We start from the raw sequence: 18,632 nt of genomic DNA on the forward strand, positions 1-18,632 counted from the left end.
AGATTCAGCAGGTTCCTTGCTGGACGACACTCCCAAATCCAAACCTGTAGTCAGGTACCCATAGACATCTGTAAAGAAATTGCACGTTTATTCCTCTGTTTGACTTATTTTTTTTCTGAACTTAAAGTAATGGGGCAATGGAAATTGCTGGGATTGTTCCCTATTCTTCAGGCCTGAAGAAGTTTTTGAGGGGCAGAGATTTCCTAGGGATGACTCAAAAAAAAATGGCAAGTGTTGGACTTTGGGGATGTCATGTACCCAGATCAGCTGAGACTGGGTTTTTTCTGCGTTAAGGGTCTCTCTGTGTTTCCAAACAGCATGGGTAAATTAGCGTTTTCTGTGGCCTGCATACTTACCACTTTGCTTCTTGTTACACAGTGTACAAGCCTGGCCTGCTACAAATAGTCATTTCAGAAGTTTCCCACCAACACCTTTTGGTTTTTTATTAGCTCATACTCATTTCAGTCGTGGTTTTGTTTTCTGCAAAATTAGTACAGTACAGATGGCAATGAAATGACTTTGAGAAGGGTGAAGTGTGACTTTTGTTGTAACAGGAAGAGAAGGTACTTCACAATATTTGCTCCTTTGGGGGAGGGCAGCTCCAGATACTCATCCAGGATTGATACTCGGGGAACTGTTTCTCCCTTTGAATCAGTTGTGAACTGATGCTGCACCATGGTGGTCTCATGATCTTTCCTTCTCCTAGTGAGAAGTAACATTTATGGCTCTGATCCTTTGTAATGATGGAAAATCTCTCTCCACTTGTATCCATTTTTCTCCAGTCCTGGCCACAGTATCTCATCCACATCCTGATTCCAGGAAGTTTATTCTGCTGGTTTTTTACATCCAATGACAAATCTTATTTTTCACTTGCACGCAATTGCAGCGTTCTGTCACTTTTGTTGCATCTCAGAGGTAGTTTCATTTTGGAAGTGAATGAAGTGACTCATACGTAGCTCAAAAAGTGATTTGAGGTCTATCTACAGGAAAGGCATTTCATACATGAAAAACAATGGGTAATTATCACCATCACCTATTCTTGGATCTGAAAGGATCCTTTTAGATCTGCCAAATGCAAATGCCCATAGGAAAGGCACCTCAGAAAGGCCCTAGAGCATTAGAAGGAAAAGGTGTCTCTCATAATTTCATACCGTGGACTCCACTTGAATACGAATAATTATTTTGTATTCTTCATTAATCTAACCAAAAAGAAATATGAATTGGAAGTGAAACTCTTTACATCTGAGCAGTTTCGGGGGAGGGGTTTTGCTCCTTGAACATTAATTGTCGATAAACTCCACGGGATAATTGTCCAGACAGCCAAAATATCATGAATGCACATTTGAACTGGGCACTGCATGTGGAGATAGCAGAAAAGCCAAAGAAATCATGGGCTAAAGTATTGATCAGTTGGTTTTGTGGTCTCAGCTGCACGATGCTGACAGGCAAATATTTTTGCTATGGGTCCTTGCTGAAGGAGGACTCCTTCTAACACTCTGCTTGAGATGAAGCGTGGGGAGGCCCTGAACTCTTTCAAGTCAAAATCTGTTTTCTATAAGAGCCTTCCTTCGGTCTTCTTTATATCTACTTCTTCTCCAAGCGATGTCCTGCTATAGACCCTTCTCTCTTTATTTGAAGAGCTCATGGTGGGGTTAATAATACCCACTCTGCTAGGCTTCAGCTCCCAGTTAATGCAAATCTCTGATGCTCTAGTTAGAGGGTTATGACTGGAGGTGACAGAAGAGAGAAAAAGACCTCTTTGCGGGCTGCATTTGACGGGGAGGAGGGACCTTCAACATAAAGGTAACTTGCCAACTCATTTATATCTGTGCTGCATAGGTGTAAAATATGACCTGATCAGAAACGTAGCAATTTACACCAAAGTTGCACTCCGTTTGAGTAAGAGCAAAGCTGGATCCAGGAGGGGCTGCAGTGGTGCGCACCCCACTTTCTATTTCTGCTCCATCTAACCTTTAAAACCAAGCGCCCGGGGGAGGGCAACACAACAGCAACATTTCTCTCCAGGCAGTGCTCAGGGAGTCAACTGACTTCATGTATCATTATAATCTACCTGATTTCTGCTAATCTTCAGTACTAATGACCCCCTCTCCTTTTTTTTGACACTCCATTAATCAAGTTATCCTTTTGTTTGCAATTTCAGTGTCTGTTAGCCATTCCTGGTAATGTCTCTCTTCTGTTTCACAGCCCTCTAGTCTGTTTTTAGTTCTAGTTAAATGCCTTAACTCAGGTGTGGTAACATTAACTCAGGTGAACCTTAACTCAAGTGTGGAAATGAGTGATAGTGAAGTGTTGGACGCAGTGTCAGGACGCTGTAAAACCGTGGTTTTCAACCTGTGGTCTACGGGCCCCTGCGGGAATGCAGACTACATCTAAGCGGTCCATGAAAAATGACTATGATCAATCAAAAGTAAGTGAATACCCACACTTACAATTCAAAGGGGTCTGCACCTCCATTCAGATTTTTTTAGGGGTCCGCAAATGAAAAAAAGGTTGAAAACCACTGCTCTAGAAGGCTACATTTTCTTTTACAAATCTGAATAAGAGATGTACATGTAACTATAATAAATACAGGACTAATAAAAAGATCGTTTAACTACTTTTGCCTAGTTTGTTGTGGTTTCTTAAACTTTATATAGAGTCTAACAAATGAGTGCATATTCTGGTAAAACTATATTCATTTGTGCTTTGTCCTTAGCATGAATAATACACCCCTGGGCTCCTAGCATGTTAGTAAAGCTTTTACTGGAGGAAAATGTGTGTTGTGTTATATGTGATGTTGCACCACACCATCTGCATCCCCTTTGTCAAAATCCTAAATCTTCCCATAAGTAAAAGGAAATGATAACACTGGATAAAATTCAGTGGTGAATCAGGTCCTAAATCTCTGGAGGCCACCCACCTGGCATTGTGACACGTGTAACCTACTCAACATTCACACAAGGACCGATTCTGAGAGCACTGTGGTTAGAAATGGGAAAGACTATAAATGTCTTCTTGCTCACTCCTTGGCCAGAATAGGATTGCTCCCTAGTGTGTGTCTTGCATTTTAACCTTTAGTCATCTTAGTTTTGAATGACCCAGTGACTGCTTTATCCCTTGTCATGGGAGGTTCGTCTACTTTTGAGTAGATCTTGTTGTTAAGAATATGTTCTTGATATTTTAGTCTAAATTTTCCATTGCTTATGGCACCCTTGGTCAACTACATTCACATATACATGTCTGGTTTGGTGAAGACAGTGGTTCCCAACCTTCTTTTGCTGCAACCCTAGATTGGCCACCAACAGGACCTCCAGACCCAGCACCACAGGGGCTGCTGGGATTGGAGAGCAGTGATGGCAGTGGCTCAGAGGCAGGGGGGGGGGAGCCGCCATTGCCCCTTTTGTGCGTCGTGGCCCAGCCCAACGGCCCGCTCACCCACTCGCTGCCCCTAGGCCACGCAAGTGAGTGTACATGTGTGTATGGGCCCTTCGTGGCCCTACTTAGGACCCCTGTGACCCTGATTTGAGTTGCACCCCCAGGTTGGGAACCAATGGGTTAGGGAGTAGCATTCTAACATGGGTGCATATATTATATAATCGTCTTTAGTATAAAATCCATATCAAAACATTGCCACCCAGAATCCACTTGGAAGGATTCTGTAGCATCCCTTTGCGGAAAACACTCACTACAGGGCCGAGGGGCACCAAAAGTCCCTATTCACCACTAAAGCCATAGTTTGAAACTCTTTGTGCAAAGGAAGGTTTAAGCCTTTTCTGAATTGTGCCATTCAGGAAGTAAGAGAGAAAAAATATTTCGATGCATTGAATACTGTTCCAAGTCCCTCAGGCTGCCCCAAACTTCCAGCATGGTATCGGCCCTGTCATTAAATTTCCCTCTGGCTCTGCTTATCCATTTGTTAAAAGAGGAATATTGCTCTGGTCTACCTGACTGGAGTTTTGTGAGGCTATATACATTATTGGCTCAAATACTACTTTAAGGAGGCCAGTTAAGTATGTAACATAAATAGACACCACGCAGAAATATGGCATATTCCCTAAGCATGGCTCTACACTGAAATGCTTTATTCTATTTCTATTTTTATTTCAGGTCTTAAAAGAAACCTGATTTGAAACAGCCCCAAATTGCTTGGAAACAAGTATTTTCAGCTGGGTTTTAAACCCTCAAAAAGAAAAGTCAACATCGCCTTAACTAAAGCAATGCTACAAGGCATTGCAATCATGAGATCATTTTGCTATGACTTGTTGCTAAGCCATGTTGATTTGTTCTACAACTGGAGTCTCTTTAGTGCCAAACAGCCATGGCACCTGCAACCTGTGTGCAGAAATAATTTAACATTAACAGTTTTGTTTGGAAAAGTTAATAGAAAAGGAAAACTATACCGTCATCTTGGAACAGGGAAAATATTGGGAGAAGCAACATGGCCTAATGGGTAAGGTGCTAGTCTGGGATCAGGACAGCTGCCTCTCATGCCTGTCTCTGCCACTGACTCGTGTCCCAAATTTAGACAGGGCTCTTAGACCTCTTTCTCCTCCTAGCTGTTGTTGATCCTATCCACTGAAGGATGTCAGCTCCTCAGTGAAAGGGAACTTTCACCGCGTGTGTTAGACTAAGATAGTCAATGCAGTGATGGAAATAATAAATAATGGTGAGCAATGAAGCTCAGTCAGAGTGCTAACGTATATTTGGAGATGGCTTTGGGTGAAGGTGCTGACAATGAATGTTTTGCTGTCTGATGTAAGGCCTTTTGTAAAGCATCTCAAGTGCCTTGCAAAATTTATCATAGGCACGTGTGTGGGCCTCATTGAAAGTCTCAGAAAGAGCTAATGAAGAAAATAGAATTCATATCTTCCAATTTCTAGTCCCTGGTGTTATCCACTGTTCATCAGCTTCCGTGGAGTATGCATGGGCAATCACATAATCACTTGTGCTGTCATGGGTTATCACTTGCAGACTTATTTTGCATATATGCATTGCAGGCTAAAACTTGAACTCGAGTTAAGTGGTTGTGGACTCTCAGTATCTGTATAAAGAGTAGGGCATCTGCACACAGGCTGCATTTCTAGGATTCTGGGTTTTCCATTGCTATGTGGTCAGAAAGTTAACGTTTTATGCAGTGGTAATACCATGGAGAAGTGGACACCATGTATGCCCTGGCTGTACTTAAATATAACAGATGAATATTTTGTTGGAAATAAGAACCTGCAATACCATTATCTCCTGGAATGACTTGAAGATGATGTAGATGAAGAAAACCTCTCAAGTGTTTTCTTCTAGAGGATGCTGAGGCTTGAACAGAGGTTCCCAACCCCTGGGCCACAGCCCGGTACCAGGCTGTGAAAGGTGGGCTCCTGGTTTGCAGGAGGGCTGGCTACCGGATCGGAAGTGGAGTGGCACCCAACCTTTTTTTTATACTCAGTATGTGACTGAGTATAAAAAAGGGTTGGCTGCTGCTCTGCAGTATGCCGGTCATTTCTAGACTGCAGTTTGCTGGTCCATGGTCACTTCTGGTCCACAGTCTAAAAAGGTTGGGAACCACTGGAATACAGCATTTCTAAATCCTGGAGTCTAGAATACAAATAGTATAATCCCAATGCTAATATACCCATATTTCTACTCTTAAGTTTTATAGACTCATTGATCTCCTAGGGTGCACCTACACATGCATTAACATGCTTTAGTTAATGTGCATTAAATCTTGTACCTCTGGGCACTTTTGCACATGCTCCAGGGTTGGGGGTGGCTCTTTAATTAGAGTGGGTCCGAGAGCCACTCTAATTAAAGCACTGCCATATCTTGTGTATCAGTGTTCCCACACTTAAAAATGGCAGCAGGGGGTGCTTGACATAAAGCTTGTTCAGCAAGTTTTAGTTAAAGCGCCCCACCACCGTTTTTAAGCATGGGGACACTCAGGGCCATCCCCAAGGGGGGCAACTTGAGGTGACCGCCCCAGGCCCCATGAGGGTGGAGCAGCGGCAGCGCAGAGCAGTGGCTCTGCATCCAGCCACTTGCTACCCCCCACCCTGGCACCAGCATCTTTGGATCCGGGATTGGAGCAGGGGTGGGGCCTCGTATGGGCTGATTTACCCTGCTCTGGTTGTCTCTGGGGACACTGATACACGAGATGCAGGAGGTTGCCAGAGCATGGCAAGTGCCACGAGGCTGCTGCCACGCTCTGGCAGACTGCAGCAATTGCCATGCTCCAGCAGACTCAATTAATTGAGTCTGCTCCAATGTGCTGTTATTCCAGTGTGCGGGAGCAACCTCGGTGCTCATGTATAGGTGCCCTCCATTGTGAGATACTAGGAAAATGTGCAATTGCCTATTTTAATTTACTTTTAATTTACAGTTTTCATGAACTTAATAGCATTTTTTTTAGTGATGTTTTAATGAGCATTACAGTAGGCTAATATGCATTAAAGTGCACGTCTAGATACACCCCTAGTTGCCACGTCTGGTTGTGATGCCAGGATTTTGCTAACTAAGGTTGTCTATACACAAGTGCTGAAGCTGCTTCAATATGTTGGAATTCCAGCATGTTGGAGCAGACTCTCTTAATCGAGTGTGCTGCACTCCAGCAGCCTCCTGCGTCTCGTGTATTAGCGTCCCAGTGCTTAAAAAAGGCAGCAGGGGCCCTTGAAATAAAGCTTGTTGAATGAGCTTTAGTTCAAGCGCCCCCCCAGCACCATTTTCAAGTGTGGAAACTCTGATAAAGGAGATGTGGTGGCACTTTAATTAGAGTGGCTCTCAGAGCCACTCTGATTAAAACGCTGTGTCACCCACCAGCCCTGGAGCACATGTAAAAGTGCCCTTAGATGCCTAAAGGGGGTCTTTCAACTCCATGAGATGAAGTAGAAGGAAACTATGTAAGAAAGATTTCTATACTAGGACACGTGGGGCAGTCTTTTATGGGTTATCTTCCCAAGCTTTCACGGTTTAGGTCAATTTACAGATTTCTTCTTCTACTTTGAATCGTGAGTTTATGTTATCTCACCAGTTACAGCTTTATAAACTGCATGTTCTGAACAGCGTTATTTTGGACTCATTTCTTCTTTGTCATTGGTGCGCTTATACACGTGCACTGAGGCTGTTCTGATGTGTTGTAATTACCGCACGTCGGAGAAGACTCGATTAGTCAAGTCTGCCAGAGAGTGGTGGTTACCACACCCCACCCAACTCCAACGTCACGTGTATCAGTGTCACCACCCTGAAAAATGGTGGTGCAGGTGCTTTAACTAAAGCTTGTTTGATGAGCGTTAACTAAAACTTGTTTGATGAGCATTAACTAAAGCTTGTTTGATGAGCTTTCCCCCTCTACCATTTTTTCAGGGCAGGGATGCTGATACACATGATGTTTGGGGCACTTTAATTACAGTTGCTCTCAAAGCCACTCTAATTAAAGCTCCCCCTTCCCCACGTCCTGGAGCATGTGTATAAACGCCCTTAGTGACAGCACAGCTTAGCCTTGTATCAGCCAATACAATAAGATATTAGAAGACTTGACATACTGAACTAACCAATGACTACCACAGTGAAGATTTCTTAATAAAGAGGGAGGTGTACATGGTGGTAATACTCTACTAGGCACTCTCCTTCTAGCTTGATGGTGTTTTTTGGAAGCACAGAACGTGTTTGGAGAAGCATGGAGTCATAGAAAAGGAAGGCTAAAAGGAACCATGGAAATCATTTAGTCCAGCTCCGTGCTCAAGATGGTGTTATCGGTCTGTCAAACACCAACAGTGGGATAGTTGGGAAAGACAGCTTTTCAGCAGTTGATAGATGACAGTGATTTCTGGGAATGCTCATCCAGCCAAGGTTTATTCAGAGGATGCTGTGTGTTTCCTCTCCTGTTTATTTGCTGGGTTTGCTGTCACGATGTCTTGCTGGAACATTTTGGGGTGGAAGTCATTGGGAGTCCAGCACTTTTTTTCACCTGATAAGCTCTTATTAAGCCCCACTTTACTTTTCCTTACTCCCCTGTGGACTCAGGATTGCATTGCTGTATGTCCAACACACATCACCTACCTGACTTGGAAGGAGAAAGTTTGCTTTTTTTCACTCTGAAGTCATGCAAATCTTTGGGGGTATGTTTTGTTCCTCCTCTCAAACTTCTCACCTGCTTTTTCCATGCTCAATCTATTTAATAGCTTTGAACCAACCAACTTCAAAATTATAATAATAATAAAAACTAGCTGCATTAGAGGCAGCTTTCCTATAAGTTCATAAAACATTATGCAGGATGGGATATAAAATCCTGACATTTTGTAGCAGGCAAAATGTAGAAAGTGCTGAGTGAAAATTGAGGCGGGCCCAAATTAAGCTTTGGAAAGGGGCTGCCAGTTAAAATGCACTGTATTTATTTTGTCTTGAAACACTCAATCCAGCCTGGGTGAAGTCATCTCGTATGAAACACACGTGTGTGCCATGGCGCGGGATGGGGAGGGAGCCCCTCCAGGATGCTTAGACTCAAAAGGTGTTGAGCTGCCAGTGGGAGAAGAGCTGGCAGCTAGTTTAAGTGTTGATCCTGGCATCCGTGCAATACTTTGGGGTGAGGGGGGCTTCTAATACTGAAGTTAATCTCCTTTAAAGCAGGCTAGACAGTGTAGCCTTTGTGGCCTCAGCCATTTGCTAGGTAGGTTAGGGGAGGTGATTCTTGGCAGGTCACGCTCTGCAATAGATGGCAGTGTCTGCAATTTCTCAGTTCCTTTCTCAGGGCTCCCTGCAGCTGTGAAGGTCCATGTTTCATTTGCACTGCCCCGTCTTCCTACTATTTGCCTTCTCATCCAACTTTCTGTCTTTAACTCTTGCCCGGACGCCACCCAATACCTACTAAACACCATATTCCTCTGCCCTCCCTCCATTCCTGTCTTCCCTTTCCCTCTGGTGTGCAAGATTAATGACATACCCATTTGTCACGATCCAATTTGACTCTTCTTTCCCAGATCTCCAGCTCTGTCACTCATTGCTCCATTCTCATTTGCTTGTGCCCTCTGTAAGGAGGCCCTCCTCCGCTCACTGCCCCCAATGGCAAAATGCTTGCCAACACACTTTGCACAAGGAAACTGCCTCTATAAAAATAAACCGTGTTGAAATCCGAGAGACAGAAAGCACGCCAACCTCACACTTCATCATTGGTAATGGTAACCTATTTGGTTTCCACTTGCGAACAGTAGCTCGCATATGTTCCTCACCATGGATTTGTATATCCCTGCACAGTTTGCATTCTCACTTAAATTCTCTTTGCCTCTTGCTTTTGGTATGCCGTATTATGTTTTATTCCAATCCAAAGGCACTTTAGGCTGCTGGATGGATACACCTACTTAGAAACTGGACACAGAACAAAAAAAATGTTAAGTCATTTTACTAATATTTTGCTTGTCTATAGCTAATACAGAATTATACCCTGGAGAATTTGATTCTTCTCTCATACCAGTTTTATGCTAGTGGAGGTTTGGTTGTTTCAATATACTTTATTCCTAATTTACAAGGAGAAAGCCTTGCACAGTGTTTTCCCCTCTAATGCTTTGCTGAGTGACCATTGCTTGGGTTCAGCTGGGTTCCCAAATATAACGTGGGGGCACAAAGGAGTGGCTAGAGCATAAAACTGGGACGAACTATTCGGGCACAGGGGGAAAAATAAATAAAACATCATTTTTATACAAACATCCCTTCTTTAAAAATAATTTTTAAAGAGTGGCAGGGAAGGGGAGGGAGTGAACGGTAATCATGTGATTAATAGGCAGAATAGATTCTAAGTAGAATGTGTTTCCATGCGCTCTGGGAGACATCAGCTGCTCTTTAATCACTCACTTCTGCGCCTACAATATTCACAAAGATCCTTTTTCCACCACACGTGGGTACGTGGGTCTCAGGTGGTCGGCCGCAATAAGTTGCTCTGGCAAGGGGGCCCCGTCGGGGCTGGAGGAGACGTGCACACGGGGACCGCGGAGGAGCTGCCCGTACTGACTTTCACTCGATTGACTGGAGCAATTGAGTTTGTCAGTGAAATGCGATCGGCTCAATCAGCTGTCACACTGAGACACTCCTGTCACTACTGTCAATAGCTTCGAGTTTCTGATCCTCTCTCAGATTAGCTCTGTGCCAGAACATCAAATGAAAAGCTGTTTGGCGTATGGAGAAGGGAGAGCTCGTAGCAGTTACCTAGGCATCGGTTTACAGGCTTCAAAGCGCTGTCAGGTTTTATTCTGAAGGCACGGAGGGATGTGCAAGGAGCAGTAATGCATTTGAGTGTAATTTAGATTCTCCTACTGGGGACTGAGCTCACTCTCAAATAGATAGGCAAGCACTGAAACAGAAGAGAGGTGGTTTTCCCTGTGAGCCAAAATGACATGCAAACATAGCCTTCTTTCTCAGTAGAAATTAAAAAAAAAAATTGCCTCTTTCTTTATGGCATCCTTGGTCTCAAAAGTTTCCAGCTCACTTTGCTTGCCAGTGAAATGCTGCTACTGCAGGAATTTAACTTTTGGTGGGCTATAATACAGCAATATCCATAACTTTTTAGGACATTAATCACAGAGGAAGAACTTTGTTTAGTGGGGGCACCAGCCATTCTGTTGTATTCAGTCTGAAGGCATTGCTGAGTGCGAGTGTGGTTTCTATACAGGAGCGAGAAGTAGATGCGGGGGGGGGGTGTATACACCCAGATCACTTCACTTGTGGTTTAAGTTCTTGTAAGTGGGTCAGCCTTTATCAAGAAAGATTCAGTCTTGATAAATCCCAGTAAGAATGCTTCTATTCATAGGCTAGAGTAACCCAAAAGGCTCCATTTCTTTACCCTGGTGGATTTTAGGCAGTCACATTATTTGTTGCAGATGAAGCTGCATCTGTCTGTCTGGAAGCTAAGAAAGTAGTGTTAATACTATTAGAAACATAAAAAAACCCCAACAACAACAAGGAGGAGGACTCCTTTCTAGGCAAGATTACAAATTCTTACAGGTTTGTTCTTTCCTTCTCGGGGATGGGCTCTGAAGTTCTTTACTATCAAATATTCCCCTTTCTCCTCCATTTTTCTTTTATATAGAGAGGGAATAAGCATGAGAGGTTACCTTGTCCATTCCTGTAGATTTCCCCCTATGGCATGTATGTACTCCCTGTTACCGTCCAACCCAGCTTCAAATATCTCAAGTGGTGGGACCTCTACGTTTCTTGTTGCGGAGACCATTCTGCATCCAGAACCGACCCAAACCTTTTGCCTTTCCTTAAACCCAATTTTAAGTTTTGCTCATTATACTTAGCATATGCTTTCCAGAGCTGGTAGCACTGCAGCTTTCTTGCAGCTCCTGGATGGAGATAGGAAGCTCCATCTCTGCGTCATTCCAGATTGCAGCCATCTGACTACAGCCGCAAGGCTTTCTTCGCTTGACTCGGATATAGATAACCGATGGCCAAGGAATACCTTTGTGGTCCAAGAGTCAAATCAAAGTAAGCATATTCGCTATGTAATGTTCATAACCAAGTAAAGGGATTTCTGCATCTCTAGAGAGAAAAACTTTGGAGGGTGAGAAGACCAAAAAGGGAGGAGGTGATGTGTGGAAGAGATCAGGAAAGAAATGCTCTTCTCCTTATAGGGTATTTCAACATACCTTTCTGTGACCTTTCCCTCAGATTAGTGGTTTATGCAGCTGGAGTGCTAGTGTTACACATTCCAGTGCAGGGATTGACTTGTGAACAAGGTAGGGTGTGTGTATGCCTGCTATTGAACCTCGCAGCCTGAAGGTCCTTGATGCTTGTTTTCATTTTTACCTCTTCACCTTTTTCATGGTTTCTGGGTTTTGTGTTTGGCTTTGCTTTTTTACCTCTACATATAACATGCAACAGGAAACCTAAGGTGTTTCAAAGGTTCAGGAAACTTTGATGACTATAGGGTAGAGGCTTCTCCAGAACTCAGATCATAAGACGTTCTGACTTGAATACTTCCCTTGGCTCTGAGAAAGCGTGATGGCAATTTTGCAGGAACAAGGAGATTTCCAATATATCCTAGCTCTAGCTGGGCTAGAAGATCAGCTGTAGAGCTTGTGGACATGCCCAGAACACCCATTCAATGAAACAAAGGGGGGGATCATGGAAGTATTTAGGGTTCAGCTCAAGTTTGGGGTGAGAGTTGGACTTAGTGTTTGTTTGATCCAGACTGGTTCTTCTACCCTTCATGTCAGTGCTTAGAAAGAGTCAGCTTTCAAAGGGCCTCATCTTGTGCGGTGACTTCCAAAGGAGCTGAGTATGCTCGGCAGCATGCAGGATTGAGCCCAAAAGAAAGGTACACCTGGGGTGAATGTTTCCAGCCATCAGTGCTGTGCAGGGACCATGCAATAAAAAAAAAAAAAAAAATTAAATGGAAACATGCTTTTGTGCACCTTCTTTGCTGTGAGGTACAAAGGCTACAGCTGAAAGCAAGCAGGGCAGCAGACAGAGAGTCAGGAAACCCAAGGTCTGGTCCCAGTCTCTCCTGTGTGATCTTGGGTAAGTCACTTTACTTTCCATCCCTCTGCTTCCTCTCTCTTGAGTTGTCAGTCTTATCTACTATGGGTTTTTTTCTTCCTCTGTAGTAGAGGGCATGGCCTTCTACCTTGGAGCTCTTGAACATGTATTAACTATGTTTTATAGAAGCAGGATTTTGGCTGCCATAGTCCCCCTGCTTTACCTGCGCCAGGTTAGGGTGTGATGTCTTGTGTTGTGTCAGGGGTGACATGAGTCTTATGTAGAGTTTAGATTATGGGTTTGTATAGGATGGTTTGAATGATGATGATCCTGCCGCAGGTAGGTGGTTGGACTAGATGATGTCTAGAGGTCCCTTCCAGCCCAAACTCTCCCTAATTTCTATGATTACAATGCTATGCTCTTTGGGGCAGGTGCTGCTTCTCGGTATGCATTTGTGCAATGCCTTCTTGTTGAGGCACGCAGATGCCACTGGGATACAAACAATAATGTTAAGGTGGTGTTTTTCAGAAGAGTTGAACATAGGGCTGAAACAGCTACTCTGCTTCCTGACTTGTCAGTGGTCTTCATGGAGACAAAGGCAGAGTGCAAAGTATAAGGCAGAGATGCTGAGGATGTGGGAGTAGTTCAGCCCTTGGCAAATGGTCAGCATCGCCTTGCAGTGGTATTTGGACGAAAGGGCTGCCCATCCTCAAGACAGCCTGACATTTGCCATTATGAGATCCTGTCTTCATTCACTCCGTACTTTGCCAAATTTTAACCACTTGGCCTGAAATGTCCCATGTTGGTGGCCTGAGTCTGATCTTCTTGTTATTATTGACATTTCCAACAGATCTTAAATGTGGTTTTGAAACAGTGCTTCCTGGATCCCCTTTTATCATAATTGCTAGGGCTGTACTGATATACCTATGAACCTTCAAATATTGCTGGAAGTCCTGGGGCTGGATTTATTCCCAGGCTGGATACCACTTGAGGTGGTAGGTGATCATGCCATGTAACAAAAATTTCCCCCCCATAGCTACTTGGGTAGCCATCTGTCTGCAAAAAGATGTATCCTTTGGAGTCACTGAAAACAAATGTTCCTTAAAAGGGCACGGGAGGCAACAACCCGTTGTGTATGGGAACTTTGCTGAAGCCAGAACATTACATCTAGGTATACGGTAGCTAATTCACAGAGTACTTTCCATGTTACTTCACCTACCCACGTGCAATCTGGTTACGTGTACTTTGGCAGTTTCTCCTTTCCCAGCTCTTGCAGGAAACCTGGAAATAAATGGTTTTAGGATACGTCTTGTAAAGGGAATTAATTTTGTTGTTTGCCTTGGGTTTATATTGGCACGTGAGATCTCTTACAAAGTTTGCCTGCATTATAACTGGTGAAAGGGTGAGCTGCTAATGTAATTACAGAGGAAGTGATACACAACTGGTTAATGGCTACTTAGCCATTTATCAGGGTACAGTGGCTAATGTTGCCCTGTCTTAGCAGCATATTATAAACAGTTGATGTGCAATATGGACATGGATCTAGCAACTTCTAGCCCTACGAATGTAGAAGAGGAGAATGGATACCCCTGGACTTTCTACTTGTAGGACTGAATATAAGCTCCTTTGGGATGTTGTGTTAGCACAATGGCACTTCAATAGTGATGGGGACTTTGGGGGCCTATTATAGTAAAAATGATTCAGTTATTTTATTCTTGTTTCCACTTTCTATCTTTTCTCCAAGAATTTGTAAGACAGATCCTCAAGTGCTCTATATTCATAAGGAAGGATGGTTCAGAAGTTAGGGTGCAAGCCTGGACCATGGAGAGCCCTATTTGTATTCCCCACCTTGCCTCAGATTTCCTGTTTGATGTTGGGTGATCAGCTAGCAGCCTGGTGCCTCTGTTTTCCACCTGTCAAATGGGTACACAGCACTGCCCTGTCTTATGGGCTACTGTGAAAATAAACACAATATATATTATCATGCACTCTGATACTACAGAGGTGTTTCATACAAGCACCTAAACTCTATATGTAATATTTATTGGGATAAATAGATAGATAGATAGATAGATAGATAGATATACATCTCTATCTATCTATCTATCTATCTATCTATCTAGCTCTAGATAGATATATCTATATATATATAGATATATCAATATAGATCTAGATAGATATACATCTATATATATAGATATATCAATATAGATCTAGATAGATATACATCTATACATATAGATATATCGGTATAGATCAAGATAGATATACATCTATACATATAGATATGTCAGTATAGATCTAAATAGAGCTATATCTATCTTGATATATATATCTAGATAGATTTATAAAGATTTTACAGGTAATATATTGTATAGCATCTTATTTTTTTAAACTTCATCCTATAGATTTTGATTATTTCCACTTGATTTTTTAAATAATTGTTTCCCATCAGATTATAATTTGATCCCTCCCCCCCTCTCCACACACAGAGTACTAAAAGATGATGCTTATATGTGAACATTTTATTTGGCATTAAGGAACCTCATTCATCTCTGAAGCCTTTCACTGGGCTATTCCACAATGCACTTTTCTTTCTCTCTCCCCTCTCTGCCCCCACTTCAGCAGCCTCCCTTGCTAACAAAGTGTCATCCCATATCAACTGTCCCTTACACAGAAAATAAAAAGACAATAGGGAGCAGGTTCAGCTGAATCCCTGCAGACTTGATGGGCATTGTGAAAAAGCCTGTGCACTCTCAGCACTGAAGTTCACCACTTCATTCATCATTTCAGTAAGGTACCATGTAAACACATCAGTTCCTCCCACTGAATGTTGCCCACTGGCTCTCAGTTAGATCCAGGGAGGAAAGGCTGTCCTTTTTTCATGGTTGAAGTGTAGCTCTGGTATATACCTAGCTGGTTCGGTGTTGCCAGCACTCAGGAATTTCACATATGCTGTGTTTTTTATTATTTGTTTGGTTTGGTTTTTTTGTTGAAGTCCCAACAACTGCATCAGTGTGTGAGGTTGAAAGTCTAAAGCCATAAAAGGTCAAGAGGCACAAAGCAAATTGGTAGCATTAAAAAATAATAGTGTTGTTTTGTGCAATCTCATAGGGGTGCAGCCTCGTCATCAGAATTTCCTAAACCTCTGCTTGCCGGAAACAGCAGTGGAGGAGCAGTGGGCGCAGGATGGGTCCTGTTCACCCTCCCCCACAGCATCCACTTTCTGCCGCTGTGAGGCAGGAGGATACTCGGCTACATGGTCCTATGGTGTCACCCACTAAATGGTATTTCTTATCTCAATGTTTTAGGGCACCTGACTCATGCTTTTCAAATACCTAAGAGCTGGAAGGACTGCTTAATTCAGCTTTTAACAATTCAGCAAAGAATGACTCATATTTGGTGTCCCCTTTCATCTCCAAGCTCATCCGGCTCTCTACTGGAGTCAGGTCTCTTTTGGGCCAGTAACTAAATCATTCTCTCTTATAACCCCTGGTTACTCTTTGTACATAGTGTATTTGCATATTGGCGCAGACCTCACCTTGCTGGGTTACAAAACCAGACTATAGATCTTCATGCCACAATGTTTATCAGGTTTGTAGACCCGGAGTGCTATTTGGTGTTTCATATGGAGACATTGTAGAATCACAGCAAATCAGGGCTGGAAGGGACCTCAGGAGGTCACATCTAGTCTAACCCCCTGCTCAAAGCAGGACCAGCCCCAATTAGGTTATCCCAGCCAAGGCTTTGTCTAGCTGGGGTTTAAAACCCCCCAGGAATGGAGTTTCCACCACCTCTCTGGGTAACCTGTTCCAGTGCTTTACTATCCTCCTTGTGGGAAAGTTTTTGCTAATATCCAACCTAAACTTCCCTTGCTGCAGCTTGAGCCCATTGCTCCTTGTTCTGTCATCTTCCCCTGCTGAGAAGAGTCCAGCTCCATCCTCTTCCAAACCCCACTTCAGGTAAATGAAGACTGCTATTAAATCCCCTCCTAGTCTTCTCTTCTCCAGACTCAATAATCCCAGTTTGCTTGGCCTCTCCTCAGAAGTCATGTACCCCAGCCCCCTCACCCATTTTCTTTGCCTTCTGCTGGACTCTCTCCAACATGTCTATGTCCTTTCTGTAGTGCGGGGCCCAAAACTGGACACAGGACTCCAGATGTGGCCAATAGATTGGGAGAATCACTTCCCTTGACCTGCTGGCAACACTCCTACAAATACAGCCCACTATGCCATTAGGCTCCTTGGCAACAAGGGCACACTGCTGGCTCATGTCCAGCTTATTGTCCACTGTCACCCCCAGGTTCTTTTCTGCAGAGCTACTGCCCAGCCAGTCACCCCCAGCCTGTACTGGTGCATGGGATTGCTGTACCCTAAATGCAGGACTTTGCACTTCTTATTGAGCTTCATGAGATTTCTTTTCATTCAATCCTCCAATTTGTCAAGGTCTTTCTGAATCTTCGCCCTACGCTCCAGATCTCTCCAGCTTGGTGTTATCTGCAAACTTCCTGAGCATGCACTCCTTCCCATCTTCCAGGCTGTTGATAAAGATATTGAAGGAACTGGTCCCGGGACCGGCCCCTGGGGCACTTCACTTGATACCGGCTGCCAACTAGACATCAAGCCATTGATTACAACCCTTTGGGCCCAATGATCCAGTGAGTTTTCTATCTACCTTACAGTCTATTCATCCTACCCATACTTTCTTAGCTTGCTTGCAAGATTGCTGTGGGAGGTGGGTCAAAAGCCTTGCTAAAGTCAAAGTATATCATGTCCACGCATCTCCCCACATGCACAGAGCCAGTCATCTCATCACAGAAGATGATCAGGTTGATCAGGCATGACTTGCCCTTGGTGAGACCATGCTGACTGTTTCTAATCATCTTCTTCTTCTCTAGGTGCTTAGAAATGGATTCATTGAGGATCTGCTTCATGATTTTTCCAGGGACTGAGGTGAAGCTGACTGGTCTGTAGTTCCCTGGATCCTCCTTCTTTCCTTTCTTAAAAATGGGCACTATATTTGTCCTTTTCCAGTCATCCAGGACCTCTCTGAACCACCACAAATTTCAAAGATAATGGCCAGCAGCTCTGCAACCACATCAGCCAACTCCCTCAGCACCCTTGGGTGCATCGTGTCCAGTCCCCTGGACTTGTACACATCCAGCCTCTGTAAATAGTCCCTTTCCTGTTCTTTTCTCCCTGTTGGCTGCTCATCTTCTCCCCAAAATGTGCTGCCTGGTACAGTAGTTTGGGAGTTGACCTTGCCTGTGAAGATGGAGGTTAAAAAAGGCATTGAGCACTTCAACTTGTCATATTGTGATTACATTGTTTTAATAAACAGGTACAATCCAGTTCATTTTGAGTCCTAAATATCTGAACCCAATAACAATCTGAAGAATAGTCTTATTTTCTATAGGACTTGAAAACTGTGGATTTATCTAAGGAATGGGGCCAACCCCAAGCATTCAAAAATCAGGAGTCATCCCCCAAAACCGTTTAGTCATGATATGAAAAAATGCATGTTGTCTTCTTTTTATTTGCCTTTTTGCTTCTGAACCTCACATATACACTAGGGTCATATTTTTCAAGCTTTCCTTGGCAACCAGAAGGACTAAGTACTACCATTTGTAAAAGGAAAGCTGATAATCATCTGCCCTCAGTAACCAGGTTTCTCCAAAAAGCTTAAAATATCACAGGGCTCATCTTAAAATTAAGAAAGCTGGCACCATATTACAAACACATAAACAGCTGGGAATTATGTTGTTTTGTAGGGGAAAAAAAGGTCTATTATGTTTATAAAGGAAATCCAGTCCCTTATTCCAAAATGGAGACTTGTGCCAGGTATAGAGATACTCATTCAAATTATCAAAGGTTCACACTGACCTTGTGTCCCCACATCTCATATGTGGATGTGCCAAAAGGTACTTGCATATGTGTACCACTCGGTCACCATACCTTTTTCTGCAACAGATTCCCTGAGCAGCCATGAATAACTCATGGACCCTTTTCCCTCTGTTTTTCCACCTGTAAAATGGCATTAATAACTGATTTATAGGGCACCACTCTAAGAAGTTAAGGGACATTTTGGCGTATAATTCAGTAAGCTAGATCAGACACCGGTGTTGAGGCAGCAAGGTAAATCATTTGCTATTGTGTATGTGCCTTGACAATGTAAAGTGA

General features: G+C 43.4%; 1 protein-coding gene across 1 annotated transcript in view; it reads left to right on the forward strand.

The window, feature by feature from the left end:
* Nucleotides 1-17,412, forward strand: part of LOC102375842 (SET-binding protein-like) — an 87,146-nt gene extending 69,734 nt beyond the window's left edge. The window contains exons 3-4 of the transcript XR_003092295.1: nt 16,899-17,110; nt 17,351-17,412. The gene's annotated coding sequence lies outside the window, so the exon portion shown is untranslated. The remainder of the gene's footprint in view (nt 1-16,898; nt 17,111-17,350) is intronic.
* The last annotated feature ends 1,220 nt before the right edge of the window (nt 17,413-18,632 follow it).

This window comes from Alligator sinensis, unplaced genomic scaffold (genome assembly GCF_000455745.1).
Source record: "Alligator sinensis unplaced genomic scaffold, ASM45574v1 scaffold1345_2, whole genome shotgun sequence".
NCBI classification, from domain to species: Eukaryota; Metazoa; Chordata; order Crocodylia; family Alligatoridae; genus Alligator; species Alligator sinensis.